Source organism: Periplaneta americana, chromosome 8 (assembly GCF_040183065.1).
Source record: "Periplaneta americana isolate PAMFEO1 chromosome 8, P.americana_PAMFEO1_priV1, whole genome shotgun sequence".
Classification (NCBI taxonomy): domain Eukaryota; kingdom Metazoa; phylum Arthropoda; class Insecta; order Blattodea; family Blattidae; genus Periplaneta; species Periplaneta americana.
This window is the reverse complement of record NC_091124.1, coordinates 25307799-25329465: the sequence shown is the minus strand read 5'-3', so window position 1 is coordinate 25329465 and position 21667 is coordinate 25307799. Positions and strand designations below refer to the sequence as shown.

Here is a 21667-nt window from a genome sequence, read left to right as displayed (position 1 = left end):
GTTTTGGAACCGGAACCCGGAGTTTTCGAAGCGGAACCCGGAGTTCTAGAACCTGATCCCGGAGTTTGGGATGCGGAGCCAGAGTTTTGGACACGGAACCCGGAGTGTCGGAGTCTTGTCCGGAGTTTTCTTACCGGAACCGGAATTTTCGGAACAGGAACCCGGAGTTTAAGAAACCGGAACTCGGAGTTTGGGCCCTGTTGCCGGATTTTTCGACCCGGAACCCGGAGTTTCGTAACCGAACCAGAAGTTTCGGAATCGGAGTTTTGGGACAGGAAGCCTGAGTTTTGGAAACGTAACCCGGATTTTGGGACCCAGAGCCGGAGTTTGGGACTCGGAAACGGAATTTGGGAACCGGAACCAGGAGTTTGCGACCAGAAACCCCGATTTTTGAAACCATACCCGGAGTGTGTGACCCGGAAACCGGCGTTTGGTAACCGCAACACTGGATTACATATGTGATCCAATTATGGATGTATTACTATGCAATTCAAATATTTATGGAATACATGTGTAATCCAATTATGGACGAATTACATATGTAATCCAATTATAGATGGATTACATACGTGTGATCCAATTATGGATGGATTACGTATATAATTCAAATCTGTGTGGAAAACATGTGTAATCCAATTATGGATGGATTACATATGACATCCAAATCTGTGTGGATTACATGTGATCCAAATACGTAGATTACATATGTGATCCAATTATGAATATATTACTATGCAATTCAAATCTGTATGGAATACATGTGCAATCCAATTTTGGATGAATTACATATGTAATCCAATTATAGATGGATTACATATGTGATCCAATTATGGATGGATTAGGTATGTAATCCAAATCTGTGTGAAAAACATGCGTAATCCAATTATGGATGGATTACATATGACATCCAAATATGTGTGGATTACATATGTAATCCAATTACGAATGGATTATATATGTAATCCAATAACGGATGGATTACATATGTGATCCAATTACGGATGAATTACATATGTGATCCAAATACGTGGATTACATATGTGATCCAATTATGGATGGATTACATACGTAATCCAAGTCTGAGTGGATTACATATGTAATCCATTTATGGATTAATTACACGTGTAATCCGATCATGAATGGATTACATACGTAATCCAAATCTGTGTGGATTACATATGTCATCTAGTTATGGATGGATTACGTATGTAATCCATATCTGTGTGGATTACATATGTAATCCAATTATGGATTACATATGACATCCAAATCTGTGTGGATTACATATGTATTATGATGGATTACATACGTGATCCAATTATGGATGAATTACATGTGTGATCCGATTATGAATGGATTACATACGTAATCCAAGTCTAAGTGGATTACATATGTAATCCAATTATGGATGAATTACATGTGGAATCCAATTATAGGTGGATTACATACGTAATCCAAATCTGTGTGGATTACATATGTAATCCAATTATAGATGGATTACATATGTGATCCAATTATGGATGGATTAGGTACGTAATCCAAATCTGTGTGGATTATATATGTGATTCAAATACGTGGATTACAAATGTGATCCAAATACGTTCATTACATATGTGATCCAATCATGAATATATCTGTATGGAATACATGTGCAATCCAATTTTGGATGAATTACATATGTAATCCAATTATAGATGGATTTGGATTACATATGTGATCCAAATATGGATGGATTAGGTATGTAATCCAAATCTGTGTGAAAAACAAGCGTAATCCAATTATGGATGGATTACATATGACATCCAAATATGTGTGGATTACATATGTAATCCAATTACGGATGGATTATATATGTAATCCAATCACGGATGGATTACATATGTGATCCAATTACGGATGAATTACATATGTGATCCAAATACGTGGATTACATATGTGATCCAATTATGGATGGATTACATACGTAATCCAAGTCTGAGTGGTTTACATATGTAATCCATTTATGGATTAATTACACGTGTAATCCGATTATGAATGGATTACATACGTAATCCAAATCTGTGTGGATTACATATGTGATCCATATTCGTGGATTACATATGTGATCCAAATACGTGGATTACATGTGTCGTCCAGTTATGGATGGATTACGTATGTAATCCATATCTGTGTGGATTACATATGTATTATGAATGGATTACATATGTAATCCAATTACGGATGGATTACATATGTGATCCAATTATGGATGAATTACATGTGTGATCCGATTATGGATTACATACGTAATCCAAGTCTAAGTGGATTACATATGTAATCCAATTATGGATGAATTACATGTGGAATCCAATTGTAGGTGGATTACATACGTTATCCAAATCTGTGTGGATTACATATGTAATCCAATTATGGATGGATTACATGTGCAATCCGATTATGAATGGATTACATACGTAATCCAAATCTCTGTGGATTACATATGTGGTTCAAATACGTGGATTACAAATGTGATCCAAATACGTGGATTACATGTGTGATCCAATTATGAATATATTACTATGTAATCCAAATCTGTGTGAAGAACATGTGTAATCCAATTATGGATGGATTACATATGACATCCAAATATGTGTGGATTACATATGTAATCCAATTACTGTTGGATTATATATGTAATCCAATCACGGATGGATTATATATGTGATCCAATTACGGATGAATTACATATGTGATCCAAATACGTGGATTACATATGTGATCCAATTATGGATGGATTACATACGTAATCCAAGTCTGAGTGGATACATATGTAATCCAATTATGGATTAATTACACGTGTTATCCGATTATGAATGGATTACATACGTAATCCAAATCTGTGTTGATTACATATGTGATCCAAATTCGTGGATTACATATGTGATCCAAATACGTGGATTACATATGTCATCCAGTTATGGATGGATTACGTATGTAATCCATATCTGTCTGGATTACATATGTAATCCAATTACGGATGGATTACATATGTGATCCAATTATGGATGAATTACATGTGTGATCCGACTATGAATGGATTACATACGTAATCTAAGTCTGAGTGGATTACATATATAATCCAATTATGGATGGATTACATGTGGAATCCAATTATAGGTGGATTACATACGTATGTACATACATATGTCATCCAGTTATGGATGGATTACATACGTAATCCAAATCTGTGTGGGTTACATATGTAATCCAATTATGGATGGATTACATGTGTAATCCGATTATGAATGGATTACATACGTAATCCAAATCTGTGTGGATTACATATGTGATTCAAATACGTTGATTACAAATGTGATCCAAATACGTGGATTACATATGTGATCCAATTATTGATGGATTATATACGAGTTTGGAAACCGGAACCGGAGTTTGGGAACCGATACCCGGAGTTTGGGAACCGGAAACCGGAGTTTTGGATACGGAGATTGGGACCCGTAGTTTTGGAGCCAGAGCCCGGAGTTTGGGACACGGATCCGGGAGTATGGGATCCGGAACCCGGGGTTTGGGAACCGGAACCCGTAATTTGGAACCCGGAAACTGCATTTCGAATATTTTAAAGCAAGAAAGTACGATGCAATATTCATTCATTAGTATCAATGTTACTGTAAGTTCATTACAAAATAATGATCAAAATAAAATGTTGTATTCATAGTGATATGCATCTTATTATGTTTAGATTTATGATTCTATAATAAACCCCGTCCAATCCCCAACGATATAAAAGGGCCACAGCGGTGCGATCCATATTCAATAGGTACTACAGCCGTCAGGAGATCTGTAGAGCTCGCGAAATAAAGTTGGATGCTGACGGCCATATGGACTGCCTTCACGCAGAAAAAATATAGACAGCAGACCCCTGGGACCACTCAGGCGCTGGACATGTTAAGTCCTATTCAGCTGTGCGCCCTGTTCACACCAGACTGAAATCTAGTTATACACATGTGTAGTTAGCCTCAATTGCAATGTAAGGTATGAACTCAATGACGTAAATGCATGTTATGTTAGCTCACTAGTTAAGTACAAAGTGCTGATCGCTTCCAAGCACAGAGTCCACAGGAAGCATTCCTCCTCCATGTCATTTTGTTCATATTGACATTACTTTATTGTCATAAAATACAAAGTATACAGGCATAATCAAGCATTTATATTCCAATGTATATTTAAAAAACTATCATCAACATTATACAAACATTCCTTTGTTAAAATAGACTTCATAAATATATCCTGTTTCTACATTGCTTAATAAACTTATAACACCACTCATGTAATGTTGTAGTCACTATACTGAAGGTTATTCATTACACATTGCGTCTCCATAATCTATTCCTTCAACACCTTCTCTTTACGAAACACTAGACATAATGACGTCAACATTTTATACTGTGAGCCTCCTATCAACAGTTGTAACCTGTTGGATACTGAAAGTCATTGCCAATAAAATAGCTTTTATGCAGGTTACAGTATGTCTCTTATTGCTAAGAATTATTTCTCCTCTATTCCTTTATACACATTACACACACACACACACACGTATTTATAGTGTAATTAAGTTGGTTAATACATTTCATGAAATAAACTGGTATTATTTAACTAAACCACTCATTCTTTCAACCTTGCCTTCTCCTCAGATTGCAACTCTTTACGTGTCCAGCTGTAGCACGTCACGACGACAGTGCTGCAAATATGATCACACCAGTCTGCGACATGAACGAAACATCACTGTCAGGCACTCCAGCGACATACTACCATCTACCCAAGGAATCAGCCTGCAAACATAAGCAAACGCAATGTTATAGCTCTAATATCTCTATGTTTCATATCACCAATGCAACAAAGACATTATGAAATGCAAAAACAACACAAAGCAAATGAAGAATGCAAAAGGAAAAATATTCATAATTGAAAAATCAAACATTCAAAACTTATCCCACATTAGAATAATTATATCACTATAATCATGGAATTCAATAACTACATTCAATTTAAAATAATAATTTCAGTTTACAACATAGCCACAATTTTGAACTTGGACTTGGTATCTCAGTGAAGTCTTTTGCCCAATTTAAATCTATATTTTGTCCGTTACAAGGATAATAAATGTCAGAAAATATGAAATACGACAAACAGACACTGCAGATGGTATAAGGTGTCCAAAGTACAATGAGATTTAATAATCGCACAAAAAATGTCCAAATAATTACGAGACTAATTAGGTAATGAGTAAAAATTATATATTTTTTAAAAACTATAAAAAAGGAGCTTCCAGATGAGACAAAAAACCACTAAATGCCAACATTTTGAAGAAATCTCACACTTCTAAAGTCAATGTAGGACTATACCTAATGGCAAACAACAATCAGTGTCAAGAGGAATTATCTCACTGCAAGGGATAAAAAATGCACAGCTGAAGAGCACGAGACTACGAAAAAGTGCAAAGGATTTGGTCGATTTTATTCGTGAATATTAGTGATATGCGGGGATGCTACAGTGAAAAGGGAGGGTCTCTGAGCCCCCTTCGTTCTACTAGTGTCGAGAAAATTCTGTTTTTGGAAGGTCAAAATGACCCCTTTTTTTAAATATCACGGCCCCTATCGTCCATATGCCTGGGGACCGAGAGTTGTCTCTTATACTACAGATATAGTTCGTGAAGATCTATTCGCCGAAATTATCAGCTTTCTTCTCACTACACATACGGCGGAGAACTGGGGGCGACAATGTAGACGCAATAGAAGTTTAAAGCCTTGCTTTTTTTTTTTTTTCAGTTTAATCAGTTTGTGTTCGACATTCCCATTTTCATGGAATCGTGTCCGAAATAAGTCAAGGGGAACACAAGGATACATCCCGTTCCTCGAAATGGCCTTTACTTCAGGAAATAATGACCATACCGAGGAACGGGATGCGGCCCTGTATTCTCCCTTGACTTACTTCTTACACGATAGCAACAAAATGGCAATCGCGAACACTTATTGATTTTGGAGACATTCTCACCGCCATAACTCCGCAAATCCGACGCACTTTTTTCCGCAGACATTCTCGCCGCCATAACTCCGCTGTACATGTACTCACAACAAAGCCGATGGGTGCGTTGAATACAGCTCGTCCAACTCTATCTTCAGTATAAAGGACAACTCTCTATCCCCGCGCGTTTGGACGGGAGAGGCCGGCAAAATTTCAAAAAATGGTCATTTTGACCTTCCAAAACAGACTTTTTTCTACACAAGGAGAACCAAGCGGCTCAGAGGCCCACCCTTTTAACTGTAGCATCCCAGCATCTCCCCTAGTAATCACCGCAAAAATCCAGCAAATCCGTCGCACTTTTTTCTAGGCCCAATTTTTGGGTACCTAAAATTTTTGAGTCTCTAAATCCGGAAATAATGACCGTACCGAGGAACGGGATGCGGCCCTGTATTCCCCATTGACTTGCTTCTTACACGATAGCATCAAAATGGCAATCGCGAACACTTTCTGATTTTCGAGAAAAAAAGGCCGACATTCTAGCCGCCATTGCTCCGCAATACGTATAGTTACGACAAAGCCGATGAGTGCGCTGAATACAGCTCGTCCAACTCTATCTTCAGTATAAAGGACAACTCTCTATCCCCGCGCGTTTGGACGGGAGAGGCCGGAAAAATTTCAAAAAATGGTCATTTTGACATTCCAAAACAGAATTTTTTCTACACAAGGAGAACAAAGCGGCTCAGAGGCCCGCCCTTTTGACTGTAGCATCCCAGCATCTTCCCTAGTAATCACCTCAAAATCCAGCAAATCCGTCCAACTTTTTTCTAGGCCCAATTTTTGGGTACCTAAAATTTTTGAGTCTCTAAATCCGGAAATAATGGCCGTACCGAGGAACGGGATACGGCCCTGTATTCCCCATTGACTTGCTTCTTATACGATAGCATCAAAATGGCAATCGCGAACACTTTCTGATTTTCGAGAAAAAAAAGGGGACAACTCTCTATTCCCGCGCGTTTGGACGGGAGAGGCCGGCAAAATTAAAAAAAAATGGTCATTTTGACCTTCCAAAACAGACTTTTTTCTACACAAGGAGAACCAAGCGGCTCAGAGGCCCGCCCTTTTAACTGTAGCATCCCAGCATCTTCCCTAGTAATCACCGCAAAAATCCAGCAAATCCGTCCTACTTTTTTCTAGGCCCAATTTTTGGGTACCTAAAATTTTTGAGTCTCTATATCGGGAATTAATGGCCGTACCGAGGAACGGGATGCGGCCCTGTATTCCCCATTGACTTGCTTCTTACAAGATAGCATCAAAATGGCAATCGCGAACACTTTCTGATTTTCGAGAAAAAAAAAGGAAGGGTTTAAACCACTATTCCGTCGACATTCTAGCCGCCATTGCTCCGCAGTACTCATAGTTACGACAAAGCCGATGAGTGCGTTGAATACAGCTCGTCCAACTCTATCTTCAGTATAAAGGACAACTCTCTATCCCCGCGCGTTTGGACGGGAGAGGCCGGCAAAATTTCAAAAAATGGTCATTTTGACCTTCCAAAACAGACTTTTTTCTACACAAGGAGAACCAAGCGGCTCAGAGGCCCGCCCTTTTAACTGTAGCATCCCAGCATCTTCCCTAGTAATCACCGCAAAAATCCAGCAAATCCGTCGCACTTTTTCTAGGCCCAATTTTTGGGTAGCTAAAATTGTTGAGTTTCTAAATCCGGAAATAATGGCCGTACCGAGGAACGGGATGCGGCCCTGTATTCCACCTTGACTTCCTTCTTACACGATAGCATCAAAATGGCAATCGCGAACACTTTCTGATTTCTACATTCTAGCCGCCATTGCTCCGCAGTACGTATAGTTACGACTAAGCCGATGAGAGCGTTGAATACAGCTCGTCCAACTCTATCTTCAGTATAAACGACAACTCTCTATCCCCGCGCGTTTGGACGGGAGAGGCCGGCAAAATTTAAAAAAATGGTCATTTTGACCTTCCAAAACAGACTTTTTTCTACACAAGGAGAACCAAGCGGCTCAGAGGCCCGCCCTTTTAACTATAGCATCCCAGCATCTTCCCTAGTAATCACCGCAAAAATCCAGCAAATCCGTCGCACTTTTTTCTAGGCCCAATTTTTGGGTACCTAAAATTTTTGAGTCTCTAAATCCGGAAATAATGGCAGTACCGAGGAACGGGATCCGGCCCTGTATTCCCCATTGACTTGCTTCTTACACGATAGCATCAAAATGGCAATCGCGAACACTTTCTGATTTTCGAGGAAAAAAGGGGAAGGGTCCGCCTACATTCTAGCCGCCATTGCTCCGCAGTACTTATAGTTACGACAAAGCCGATGAGTGCGTTGAATACAGCTCGTCCACCTCTATCTTCAGTATAAAGGACAACTCTCTATCCCCGCGCGTTTGGACGGGAGAGGCCGGCAAAATTTCAAAAAATGGTCATTTTGACCTTCCAAAACAGACTTTTTTCTAAACAAGGAGAACGAAGCGGCTCAGAGGCCCGCCCTTGCAACTGTAGCATCCCAGCATCTTCCCTAGTAATCACCGCAAAAATCCAGCAAATCCGTCGCACTTTTTTCTAGGCCCAATTATTGGGTACCTAAAATTTTTGATTCTCTAAATCCGGAAATAATTGCCGTACCGAGGAACGGGATGCGGCCCTGTATTCCACCTTGACTTGCTTCTTACACGATAGCATCAAAATGCCAATCGCTAACACTTTCTGATTTTCTATTCCGCCGACATTCTAGCAGCCATTGCTCCGCAGTTCGTATAGTTACGACAAAGCCGATGAGTGCGTTGAATACAGCTCGTCCAACTGTATCTTCAGTATATAGGACAACTCTCTATCTCTGCGCGTTTGGGCGGGAGAGGCCGGCAAATTTTCAAAAAATGGTCGTTTTGACCTTCCAAAACAGACTTTTTTCTACACAAGGAGAACCAAGCGGCTCAGAGACCCGCCCTTGTAACTGTAGCATCCCAGCATCTTCCCTAGTAATCACCGCAAAAATCCAGCAAATCCGTCGCACTTTTTTCTAGGCCCAATTTTTGGGTACCTAAAATTTTTGAGTCTCTAAATCCGGAAATAATGGCCGTACCGAGGAACGGGATCCGGCCCTGTATTCCCCATTGACTTGCTTCTTACACGATAGCATCAAAATGGCAATCGCGAACACTTTCTGATTTTCGAGAAAAAAAGGGGAAGGGTTTAAACCACTATTCCGCCTACATTCTAGCCGCCATTGCTCCGCAGTACGTATAGTTACGACTAAGCCGATGAGAGCGTTGAATACAGCTCGTCCAACTCTATCTTCAGTATAAAGGACAACTCTCTATCCCCGCGCGTTTGGACGGGAGAGGCCGGCAAAATTTCAAAAAATGGTCATTTTGACCTTCCAAAACAGACTTTTTTCTACACAAGGAGAACCAAGCGGCTCAGAGGCCCGCCCTTGTAACTGTAGCATCCCAGCATCTTCCCTAGTAATCACCGCAAAAATCCAGCAAATCCGTCGCACTTTTTTCTAGGCCCAATTTTTGGGTACCTAAAATTTTTGAGTCTCTAAATCCGGAAATAATGGCCGTACCGAGGAACGGGATGCGGCCCTGTATTCCCCCTTGACTTGCTTCTTACACGATAGCATCAAAATGGCAATCGCGAACACTTTCTGATTTTCGAGAAAAAAAGGGGACCACTATTCCGCCTACATTCTAGCCGCCATTGCTCCGCAGTACTTATAGTTACGACAAAGCCGATGAGTGCGTTGAATACAGCTCGTCCAACTCTATCTTCAGTATAAAGGACAAGTCTCTATCCCCGCGCGTTTGGACGGGAGAGTCCGGCAAAATTTCAAAAAATGGTCAATTTGACCTTGCAAAACAGACTTTTTTCTACACAAGGAGAACCAAGCGGCTCAGAGGCCCGCCCTTTTAACTGTAGCATCCCAGCATCTTCCCTAGTAATCACCGCAAAAATCCAGCAAATCCGTCGCACTTTTTTCTAGGCCCAATTTTTGGGTACCTAAAATTTTTGAGGCTCTAAATCCGGAAATAATGGCCGTACCGAGGCACGGGATCCGGCCCTGTATTCCCCATTGACTTGCTTCTTACACGATAGCATCAAAATGCCAATCGCGAACACTTTCTGATTTTCGCCGACATTCTAGCCGCCATTGCTCCGCAGTACGTATAGTTACGACAAAGCCGATGCGTGCGTTGAATACAGCTCGTCCAGCTCTATCTTCAGTATAAAGGACAACTCCCTATCTCCGCGCGTTTGGACGGGAGAGGCCGGCAAAATTTCAAAAAATGGTCATTTTGACCTTCCAAAACAGACTTTTTTCTACACAAGGAGAACCAAGCGGCTCAGAGGCCCGCCCTTGTAACTGTAGCATCCCAGCATCTTCCCTAGTAATCACCGCAAAAATCCAGCAAATCCGTCGCACTTTTTTCTAGGCCCAATTTTTGGGTATCTAAAATTTTTGAGTCTCTAAATCCGGAAATAATGGCCGTACCGAGGAACGGGATGCGGCCCTGTATTCCCCCTTGACTTGCTTCTTACACGATAGCATCAAAATGGCAATCGCGAACACTTTCTGATTTTTTTTCTATTCCGCCGACATTCTAGCCGCCATTGCTCCGCAGTACTTATAGTTACGACAAAGCCGATGAGTGCGATGAATACAGATCGTCCAACTCTATCTTCAGTATAAAGGACAACTCTCTATCTCTGCGCGTTTGGACGGGAGAGGCCGGCAAAATTTCAAAAAATGGTCATTTTGACCTTCCAAAACAGACTTTTTTCTTCACAAGGAGAACCAAGAGGCTCAGAGGCCCGCCCTTTTAACTGTAGCATCCCAGCATCTTCCCTAGTAATCACCGCAAAAATCCAGCAAATCCGTCGCACTTTTTTCTAGGCCCAATTTTTGGGTACCTAAAATTTTTGAGTCTCTAAATCCGGAAATAATGGCAGTACCGAGGAACGGGATCCGACCCTGTATTCCCCATTGTCTTGCTTCTTACACGATAGCATCAAAATGGCAATCGCGAACACTTTCTGATTTTCGAGAAAAAAAGGGGAAGGGTTTAAACCACTATTCCGCCTACATTCTAGCCGCCATTGCTCCGCAGTACTTATAGTTACGACAAAGCCGATGAGTGCGTTGAATACAGCTCGTCCAACTCTATCTTCAGTATAAAGGACAAGTCTCTATCCCCGCGCGTTTGGACGGGAGAGTCCGGCAAAATTTCAAAAAATGGTCATTTTGACCTTCCAAAACAGACTTTTTTCTACACAAGGAGAACCAAGCGGCTCAGAGGCCCGCCCTTTTAACTGTAGCATCCCAGCATCTTCCATAGTAATCACCGCAAAAATCCAGCAAATCCGTCGCAATTTTTCTAGGCCCAATTTTTGGGTACCTAAAATTGTTGAGTCTCTAAATCCGGAATTAATGGCCGTACCGAGGAACGGGATGCGGCCCTGTATTCCCCCTTGACTTGCTTCTTTCACGATAGCATCAAAATGGCAATCGCGAACACTTTCTGATTTTCGAGAAAAAAAGGGCCTACATTCTAGCCGCCATTGCTCCGCAGTACTTATAGTTACGACAAAGCCGATGAGTGCGTTGAATACAGATCGTCCAACTCTATCTTCAGTATAAAGGACAAGTCTCTATCCCCGCGCGTTTGGACGGGAGAGTCCGGCAAAATTTCGAAAAATGGTCATTTTGACCTTCCAAAACAGACTTTTTTCTACACAAGGAGAACCAAGCGGCTCAGAGGCCCGCCCTTTTAACTGTAGCATCCCAGCATCTTCCCTAGTAATCACCGCAAAAATCCCGCAAATCCGTCGCACTTTTTTCTAGGCCCAATTTTTGGGTACCTAAAATTTTTGAGTCTCTAAATCCGGACATAATGGCCGTACCGAGGAACGGGATCCGGCCCTGTATTCCCCATTGATTTACTTCTTACACGATAGCATCAAAATGGCAATCGCGAACACTTTCTGATTTTCGAGAAAAAAACATTCTAGCCGCCATTGCTCCGCAGTGCGTATAGTTACGACAAAGCCGATGAGTGCGCTGAATACAGATCGTCCAACTCTATCCACAGTATAAAGGACAACTCTCTATCCCCGCGCGTTTGTACGGGAGAGGCCGGCGAAATTTAAAAAAATGGTCATTTTGACCTTCCAAAACAGACTTTTTTCTACACAAGGAGAACCAAGCGGCTCAGAGGCCCGCCTTTTAACTGTAGCATCCCAGCATCTTCCCTAGTAATCACCGCAAAAATCCAGCAAATCCGTCGCACTTTTTTCTAGGCCCAATTTTTGGGTACCTAAAATTTTTGAGGCTCTAAATCCGGAAATAATGGCCGTACCGAGGCACGGGATCCGGCCCTGTATTCCCCATTGACTTGCTTCTTACACGATAGCATCAAAATGCCAATCGCGAACACTTTCTGATTTTCGAGAAAAAAAGGGGAAGGGTTTAAACCACTATTCCGCCGACATTCTAGCCGCCATTGCTCCGCAGTACTTATAGTAACGACAAAGCCGATGAGTGCGTTGAATACAGCTCGTCCAACTCTATCTTCAGTATAAAGGACAAGTCTCTATCCCCGCGCGTTTGGACGGGAGAGTCCGGCAATATTTCAAAAAATGGTCATTTTGACCTTCCAAAACAGACTTTTTTCTACACAAGGAGAACCAAGCGGCTCAGAGGCCCGCCCTTTTAACTGTAGCATCCCAGCATCTTCCCTAATAATCACCGCAAAAATCCAGCAAATCCGTCGCACTTTTTTCTAGGCCCAATTTTTGGGTACCTAAAATTTTTGAGGCTCTAAATCCGGAAATAATGGCCGTACCGAGGCACGGGATCCGGCCCTGTATTCCCCATTGACTTGCTTCTTACACGATAGCATCAAAATGCCAATCGCGAACACTTTCTGATTTTCGAGAAAAAAAGGGGAAGGGTTTAAACCACTATTCCTCCGACATTCTAGCCGCCATTGCTCCGCAGTACGTATAGTTACGACAAAGCCGATGCGTGCGTTGAATACAGCTCGTCCAGCTCTATCTTCAGTATAAAGGACAACTCTCTATCTCCGCGCGTTTGGACGGGAGAGGCCGGCAAAATTTCAAAAAATGGTCATTTTGACCTTCCAAAACAGACTTTTTTCTACACAAGGAGAACCAAGCGGCTCAGAGGCCCGCCCTTGTAACTGTAGCATCCCAGCATCTTCCCTAGTAATCACCGCAAAAATCCAGCAAATCCGTCGCACTTTTTTCTAGTCCCAATTTTTGGGTACCTAAAATTTTTGAGTCTCTAACTCCGGAATTAATGGCCGTACCGAGGAACGGGATGCGGCCCTGTATTCCCCATTGACTTGCTTCTTATACGATAGCATCAAAATGGCAATCGCGAACACTTTCTGATTTTCGAGAAAAAAAGGGGAAGGGTTTAAACCACTATTCCGCCGACATTCTAGCCGCCATTGCTCCGCAGTACTTATAGTAACGACAAAGCCGATGAGTGCGTTGAATACAGCTCGTCCAACTCTATCTTCAGTATAAAGGACGACTCTCTATCCCCGCGCGTTTGGACGGGAGAGGCCGGCAAAATTTCAAAAAATGGTCATTTTGACCTTCCAAAACAGACTTTTTTCTACACAAGGAGAACCAAGCGGCTCAGAGGCCCGCCCTTTTAACTGTAGCATCTCAGCATCTTCCCTAGTAATCACCGCAAAAATCCAGCAAATCCGTCGCACTTTTTCTAGGCCCAATTTTTGTGTACCTAAAATTTTTGAGTCTCTAAATCCGGAAATAATGGCCGTACCGAGGAACGGGATCCGGCCCTGTTTTCCCCATTGACTTGCTTCTTACACGATAGCATCAAAATGGCAATCGCGAACACTTTCTGATTTTCGAGAAAAAAAGGGGAAGGGTTTAAACCACTATTCCGCCGACATTCTAGCCGCCATTGCTCCGCAGTACGTATAGTTACCACAAAGCCGATGAGTGCGTTGAATACAGCTCGTCCAGCTCTATCTTCAGTACAAAGGACAACTCTCTATCTCTGCGCGTTTGGACGGGAGAGGCCGGCAAAATTTCAAAAAATGGTCATTTAGACCTTCCAAAACAGACTTTTTTCTACACAAGGAGAACCAAGCGGCTCAGAGGCCCGCCCTTGTAACTGTAGCATCCCAGCATCTTCCCTAGTAATCACCGCAAAAATCCAGCAAATCCGTCGCACTTTTTTCTAGGCCCAATTTTTGGGTACCTAAAATTTTTGAGTCTCTAAATCCGGAAATAATGGCCGTACCGAGGAACGGGATCCGGCCCTGTATTCCCCATTGACTTGCTTCTTACACGATAGCATCAAAATGGCAATCGCGAACACTTTCTGATTTTCGAGAAAAAAAGGGGAAGGGTTTAAACCACTATTCCGCCTACATTCTAGCCGCCATTGCTCCGCAGTACTTATAGTTACGACAAAGCCGATGAGTGCGTTGAATACAGCTCGTCCAACTCTATCTTCAGTATAAAGGACAACTCTCTATCCCCGCGCGTTTGGACGGGAGAGGCCGGCAAAATTTCAAAAAATGGTCATTTTGACCTTCCAAAACAAACTTTTTTCTACACAAGGAGAACCAAGCGCCTCAGAGGCCCGCTCTTTTAACTGTAGCATCCCAACATCTTCCATAGTAATCACCGCAAAAATCCAGCAAATCCGTCGCACTTTTTCTAGGCCCAATTTTTGGGTACCTAAAATTGTTGAGTCTCTAAATCCGGAATTAATGGCCGTACCGAGGAACGGGATGCGGCCCTGTATTCCCCCTTGACTTGCTTCTTTCACGATAGCATCAAAATGGCAATCGCGAACACTTTCTGATTTTCGAGAAAAAAAGGGCCTACATTCTAGCCGCCATTGCTCCGCAGTACTTATAGTTACGACAAAGCCGATGAGTGCGTTGAATACAGCTCGTCCAACTCTATCTTCAGTATAAAGGACAAGTCTCTATCCCCGCGCGTTTGGACGGGAGAGTCCGGCAATATTTCAAAAAATGGTCATTTTGACCTTCCAAAACAGACTTTTTTCTACACAAGGAGAACCAAGCGGCTCAGAGGCCCGCCCTTTTAACTGTAGCATCCCAGCATCTTCCCTAGTAATCACCGCAAAAATCCAGCAAATCCGTCGCACTTTTTTCTAGTCCCAATTTTTGGGTACCTAAAATTTTTGAGTCTCTAACTCCGGAATTAATGGCCGTACCGAGGAACGGGATGCGGCCCTGTATTCCCCATTGACTTGCTTCTTATACGATAGCATCAAAATGGCAATCGCGAACACTTTCTGATTTTCGAGAAAAAAAGGGGAAGGGTTTAAACCACTATTCCGCCGACATTCTAGCCGCCATTGCTCCGCAGTACTTATAGTAACGACAAAGCCGATGAGTGCGTTGAATACAGCTCGTCCATCTCTATCTTCAGTATAAAGGACGACTCTCTATCCCCGCGCGTTTGGACGGGAGAGGCCGGCAATATTTCAAAAAATTGGCATTTTGACCTTCCAAAACAGACTTTTTTCTACACAAGGAGAACCAAGCGGCTCAGAGGCCCGCCCTTTTAACTGTAGCATCTCAGCATCTTCCCTAGTAATCACCGCAAAAATCCAGCAAATCCGTCGCACTTTTTCTAGGCCCAATTCTTGGGTACCTAAAATTTTTGAGTCTCTAAATCCGGAAATAATGGCCGTACCGAGGAACGGGATCCGGCCCTGTTTTCCCCATTGACTTGCTTCTTACACGATAGCATCAAAATGGCAATCGCGAACACTTTCTGATTTTCGAGAAAAAAAGGGGAAGGGTTTAAACCACTATTCCGCCTACATTCTAGCCGCCATTGCTCCGCAGTACTTATAGTTACGACAAAGCCGATGAGTGCGTTGAATACAGCTCGTCCAACTCTATCTTCAGTATAAAGGACAACTCTCTATCCCCGCGCGTTTGGACGGGAGAGGCCGGCAAAATTTCAAAAAATGGTCATTTTGACCTTCCAAAACAGACTTTTTTCTACACAAGGAGAACCAAGCGGCTCAGAGGCCCGCCCTTTTAACTGTAGCATCCCAGCATCTTCCATAGTAATCACCGCAAAAATCCAGCAAATCCGTCGCACTTTTTCTAGGCCCAATTTTTGGGTACCTAAAATTGTTGAGTCTCTAAATCCGGAATTAATGGCCGTACCGAGGAACGGGATGCGGCCCTGTATTCCCCCTTGACTTGCTTCTTTCACGATAGCATCAAAATGGCAATCGCGAACACTTTCTGATTTTCGAGAAAAAAAGGGCCTACATTCTAGCCGCCATTGCTCCGCAGTACTTATAGTTACGACAAAGCCGATGAGTGCGTTGAATACAGCTCGTCCAACTCTATCTTCAGTATGAAGGACAAGTCTCTATCCCCGCGCGTTTGGACGGGAGAGTCCGGCAAAATTTCAAAAAATGGTCATTTTGACCTTCCAAAACAGACTTTTTTCTACACAAGGAGAACCAAGCGGCTCAGAGGCCCGCCCTTTTAACTGTAGCATCCCAGCATCTTCCCTAGTAATCACCGCAAAAATCCAGCAAATCCGTCGCACTTTTTTCTAGGCCCAATTTTTGGGTACCTAAAATTTTTGAGGCTCTAAATCCGGAAATAATGGCCGTACCGAGGAACGGGATCCGGCCCTGTATTCCCCATTGATTTACTTCTTACACGATAGCATCAAAATGGCAATCGCGAACACTTTCTGATTTTCGAGAAAAAAACATTCTAGCCGCCATTGCTCCGCAGTGCGTATAGTTACGACAAAGCCGATGAGTGCGCTGAATACAGATCGTCCAACTCTATCCACAGTATAAAGGACAACTCTCTATCCCCGCGCGTTTGTACGGGAGAGGCCGGCGAAATTTAAAAAAATGGTCATTTTGACCTTCCAAAACAGACTTTTTTCTACACAAGGAGAACCAAGCGGCTCAGAGGCCCGCCCTTTTAACTGTAGCATCCCAGCATCTTCCCTAATAATCACCGCAAAAATCCAGCAAATCCGTCGCACTTTTTTCTAGGCCCAATTTTTGGGTACCTAAAATTTTTGAGGCTCTAAATCCGGAAATAATGGCCGTACCGAGGCACGGGATCCGGCCCTGTATTCCCCATTGACTTGCTTCTTACACGATAGCATCAAAATGCCAATCGCGAACACTTTCTGATTTTCGAGAAAAAAAGGGGAAGGGTTTAAACCACTATTCCTCCGACATTCTAGCCGCCATTGCTCCGCAGTACGTATAGTTACGACAAAGCCGATGCGTGCGTTGAATACAGCTCGTCCAGCTCTATCTTCAGTATAAAGGACAACTCTCTATCTCCGCGCGTTTGGACGGGAGAGGCCGGCAAAATTTCAAAAAATGGTCATTTTGACCTTCCAAAACAGACTTTTTTCTACACAAGGAGAACCAAGCGGCTCAGAGGCCCGCCCTTGTAACTGTAGCATCCCAGCATCTTCCCTAGTAATCACCGCAAAAATCCAGCAAATCCGTCGCACTTTTTTCTAGTCCCAATTTTTGGGTACCTAAAATTTTTGAGTCTCTAACTCCGGAATTAATGGCCGTACCGAGGAACGGGATGCGGCCCTGTATTCCCCATTGACTTGCTTCTTATACGATAGCATCAAAATGGCAATCGCGAACACTTTCTGATTTTCGAGAAAAAAAGGGGAAGGGTTTAAACCACTATTCCGCCGACATTCTAGCCGCCATTGCTCCGCAGTACTTATAGTAACGACAAAGCCGATGAGTGCGTTGAATACAGCTCGTCCAACTCTATCTTCAGTATAAAGGACGACTCTCTATCCCCGCGCGTTTGGACGGGAGAGGCCGGCAAAATTTCAAAAAATGGTCATTTTGACCTTCCAAAACAGACTTTTTTCTACACAAGGAGAACCAAGCGGCTCAGAGGCCCGCCCTTTTAACTGTAGCATCTCAGCATCTTCCCTAGTAATCACCGCAAAAATCCAGCAAATCCGTCGCACTTTTTCTAGGCCCAATTTTTGTGTACCTAAAATTTTTGAGTCTCTAAATCCGGAAATAATGGCCGTACCGAGGAACGGGATCCGGCCCTGTTTTCCCCATTGACTTGCTTCTTACACGATAGCATCAAAATGGCAATCGCGAACACTTTCTGATTTTCGAGAAAAAAAGGGGAAGGGTTTAAACCACTATTCCGCCGACATTCTAGCCGCCATTGCTCCGCAGTACGTATAGTTACCACAAAGCCGATGAGTGCGTTGAATACAGCTCGTCCAGCTCTATCTTCAGTACAAAGGACAACTCTCTATCTCTGCGCGTTTGGACGGGAGAGGCCGGCAAAATTTCAAAAAATGGTCATTTAGACCTTCCAAAACAGACTTTTTTCTACACAAGGAGAACCAAGCGGCTCAGAGGCCCGCCCTTGTAACTGTAGCATCCCAGCATCTTCCCTAGTAATCACCGCAAAAATCCAGCAAATCCGTCGCACTTTTTTCTAGGCCCAATTTTTGGGTACCTAAAATTTTTGAGTCTCTAAATCCGGAAATAATGGCCGTACCGAGGAACGGGATCCGGCCCTGTATTCCCCATTGACTTGCTTCTTACACGATAGCATCAAAATGGCAATCGCGAACACTTTCTGATTTTCGAGAAAAAAAGGGGAAGGGTTTAAACCACTATTCCGCCTACATTCTAGCCGCCATTGCTCCGCAGTACTTATAGTTACGACAAAGCCGATGAGTGCGTTGAATACAGCTCGTCCAACTCTATCTTCAGTATAAAGGACAACTCTCTATCCCCGCGCGTTTGGACGGGAGAGGCCGGCAAAATTTCAAAAAATGGTCATTTTGACCTTCCAAAACAAACTTTTTTCTACACAAGGAGAACCAAGCGCCTCAGAGGCCCGCTCTTTTAACTGTAGCATCCCAACATCTTCCATAGTAATCACCGCAAAAATCCAGCAAATCCGTCGCACTTTTTCTAGGCCCAATTTTTGGGTACCTAAAATTGTTGAGTCTCTAAATCCGGAATTAATGGCCGTACCGAGGAACGGGATGCGGCCCTGTATTCCCCCTTGACTTGCTTCTTTCACGATAGCATCAAAATGGCAATCGCGAACACTTTCTGATTTTCGAGAAAAAAAGGGCCTACATTCTAGCCGCCATTGCTCCGCAGTACTTATAGTTACGACAAAGCCGATGAGTGCGTTGAATACAGCTCGTCCAACTCTATCTTCAGTATAAAGGACAAGTCTCTATCCCCGCGCGTTTGGACGGGAGAGTCCGGCAATATTTCAAAAAATGGTCATTTTGACCTTCCAAAACAGACTTTTTTCTACACAAGGAGAACCAAGCGGCTCAGAGGCCCGCCCTTTTAACTGTAGCATCCCAGCATCTTCCCTAGTAATCACCGCAAAAATCCAGCAAATCCGTCGCACTTTTTTCTAGTCCCAATTTTTGGGTACCTAAAATTTTTGAGTCTCTAACTCCGGAATTAATGGCCGTACCGAGGAACGGGATGCGGCCCTGTATTCCCCATTGACTTGCTTCTTATACGATAGCATCAAAATGGCAATCGCGAACACTTTCTGATTTTCGAGAAAAAAAGGGGAAGGGTTTAAACCACTATTCCGCCGACATTCTAGCCGCCATTGCTCCGCAGTACTTATAGTAACGACAAAGCCGATGAGTGCGTTGAATACAGCTCGTCCAACTCTATCTTCAGTATAAAGGACGACTCTCTATCCCCGCGCGTTTGGACGGGAGAGGCCGGCAATATTTCAAAAAATTGGCATTTTGACCTTCCAAAACAGACTTTTTTCTACACAAGGAGAACCAAGCGGCTCAGAGGCCCGCCCTTTTAACTGTAGCATCTCAGCATCTTCCCTAGTAATCACCGCAAAAATCCAGCAAATCCGTCGCACTTTTTCTAGGCCCAATTCTTGGGTACCTAAAATTTTTGAGTCTCTAAATCCGGAAATAATGGCCGTACCGAGGAACGGGATCCGGCCCTGTTTTCCCCATTGACTTGCTTCTTACACGATAGCATCAAAATGGCAATCGCGAACACTTTCTGATTTTCGAGAAAAAAAGGGGAAGGGTTTAAACCACTATTCCGCCTACATTCTAGCCGCCATTGCTCCGCAGTACTTATAGTTACGACAAAGCCGATGAGTGCGTTGAATACAGCTCGTCCAACTCTATCTTCAGTATAAAGGACAACTCTCTATCCCCGCGCGTTTGGACGGGAGAGGCCGGCAAAATTTCAAAAAATGGTCATTTTGACCTTCCAAAACAGACTTTTTTCTACACAAGGAGAACCAAGCGGCTCAGAGGCCCGCCCTTTTAACTGTAGCATCCCAGCATCTTCCATAGTAATCACCGCAAAAATCCAGCAAATCCGTCGCAATTTTTCTAGGCCCAATTTTTGGGTACCTAAAATTGTTGAGTCTCTAAATCCGGAATTAATGGCCGTACCGAGGAACGGGATGCGGCCCTGTATTCCCCCTTGACTTGCTTCTTTCACGATAGCATCAAAATGGCAATCGCGAACACTTTCTGATTTTCGAGAAAAAAAGGGCCTACATTCTAGCCGCCATTGCTCCGCAGTACTTATAGTTACGACAAAGCCGATGAGTGCGTTGAATACAGATCGTCCAACTCTATCTTCAGTATAAAGGACAAGTCTCTATCCCCGCGCGTTTGGACGGGAGAGTCCGGCAAAATTTCGAAAAATGGTCATTTTGACCTTCCAAAACAGACTTTTTTCTACACAAGGAGAACCAAGCGGCTCAGAGGCCCGCCCTTTTAACTGTAGCATCCCAGCATCTTCCCTAGTAATCACCGCAAAAATCCAGCAAATCCGTCGCACTTTTTTCTAGGCCCAATTTTTGGGTACCTAAAATTTTTGAGTCTCTAAATCCGGACATAATGGCCGTACCGAGGAACGGGATCCGGCCCTGTATTCCCCATTGATTTACTTCTTACACGATAGCATCAAAATGGCAATCGCGAACACTTTCTGATTTTCGAGAAAAAAACATTCTAGCCGCCATTGCTCCGCAGTGCGTATAGTTACGACAAAGCCGATGAGTGCGCTGAATACAGATCGTCCAACTCTATCCACAGTATAAAGGACAACTCTCTATCCCCGCGCGTTTGTACGGGAGAGGCCGGCGAAATTTAAAAAAATGGTCATTTTGACCTTCCAAAACAGACTTTTTTCTACACAAGGAGAACCAAGCGGCTCAGAGGCCCGCCCTTTTAACTGTAGCATCCCAGCATCTTCCCTAGTAATCACCGCAAAAATCCAGCAAATCCGTCGCACTTTTTTCTAGGCCCAATTTTTGGGTACCTAAAATTTTTGAGTCTCTTAATCCGGAAATAATGGCCGTACCGAGGAACGGGATCCGGCCCTGTATTCCCCATTGATTTACTTCTTACACGATAGCATCAAAATGGCAATCGCGAACACTTTCTGATTTTCGAGAAAAAAACATTCTAGCCGCCATTGCTCCGCAGTGCGTATAGTTACGACAAAGCCGATGAGTGCGCTGAATACAGATCGTCCAACTCTATC

The 21667-nt window shown here is 43.1% G+C and overlaps 1 long non-coding RNA gene across 1 annotated transcript in view; it reads right to left on the bottom strand.

The window, feature by feature from the left end:
- Nucleotides 1-4138: 4138 nt before the first annotated feature.
- LOC138704285 (uncharacterized) overlaps nucleotides 4139-21667 on the bottom strand; it is a 193413-nt gene continuing 175884 nt past the window's right edge. The window contains exon 2 of the long non-coding RNA XR_011333300.1: nucleotides 4139-4826. This is a non-coding gene — a long non-coding RNA (uncharacterized lncRNA). The remainder of the gene's footprint in view (nucleotides 4827-21667) is intronic.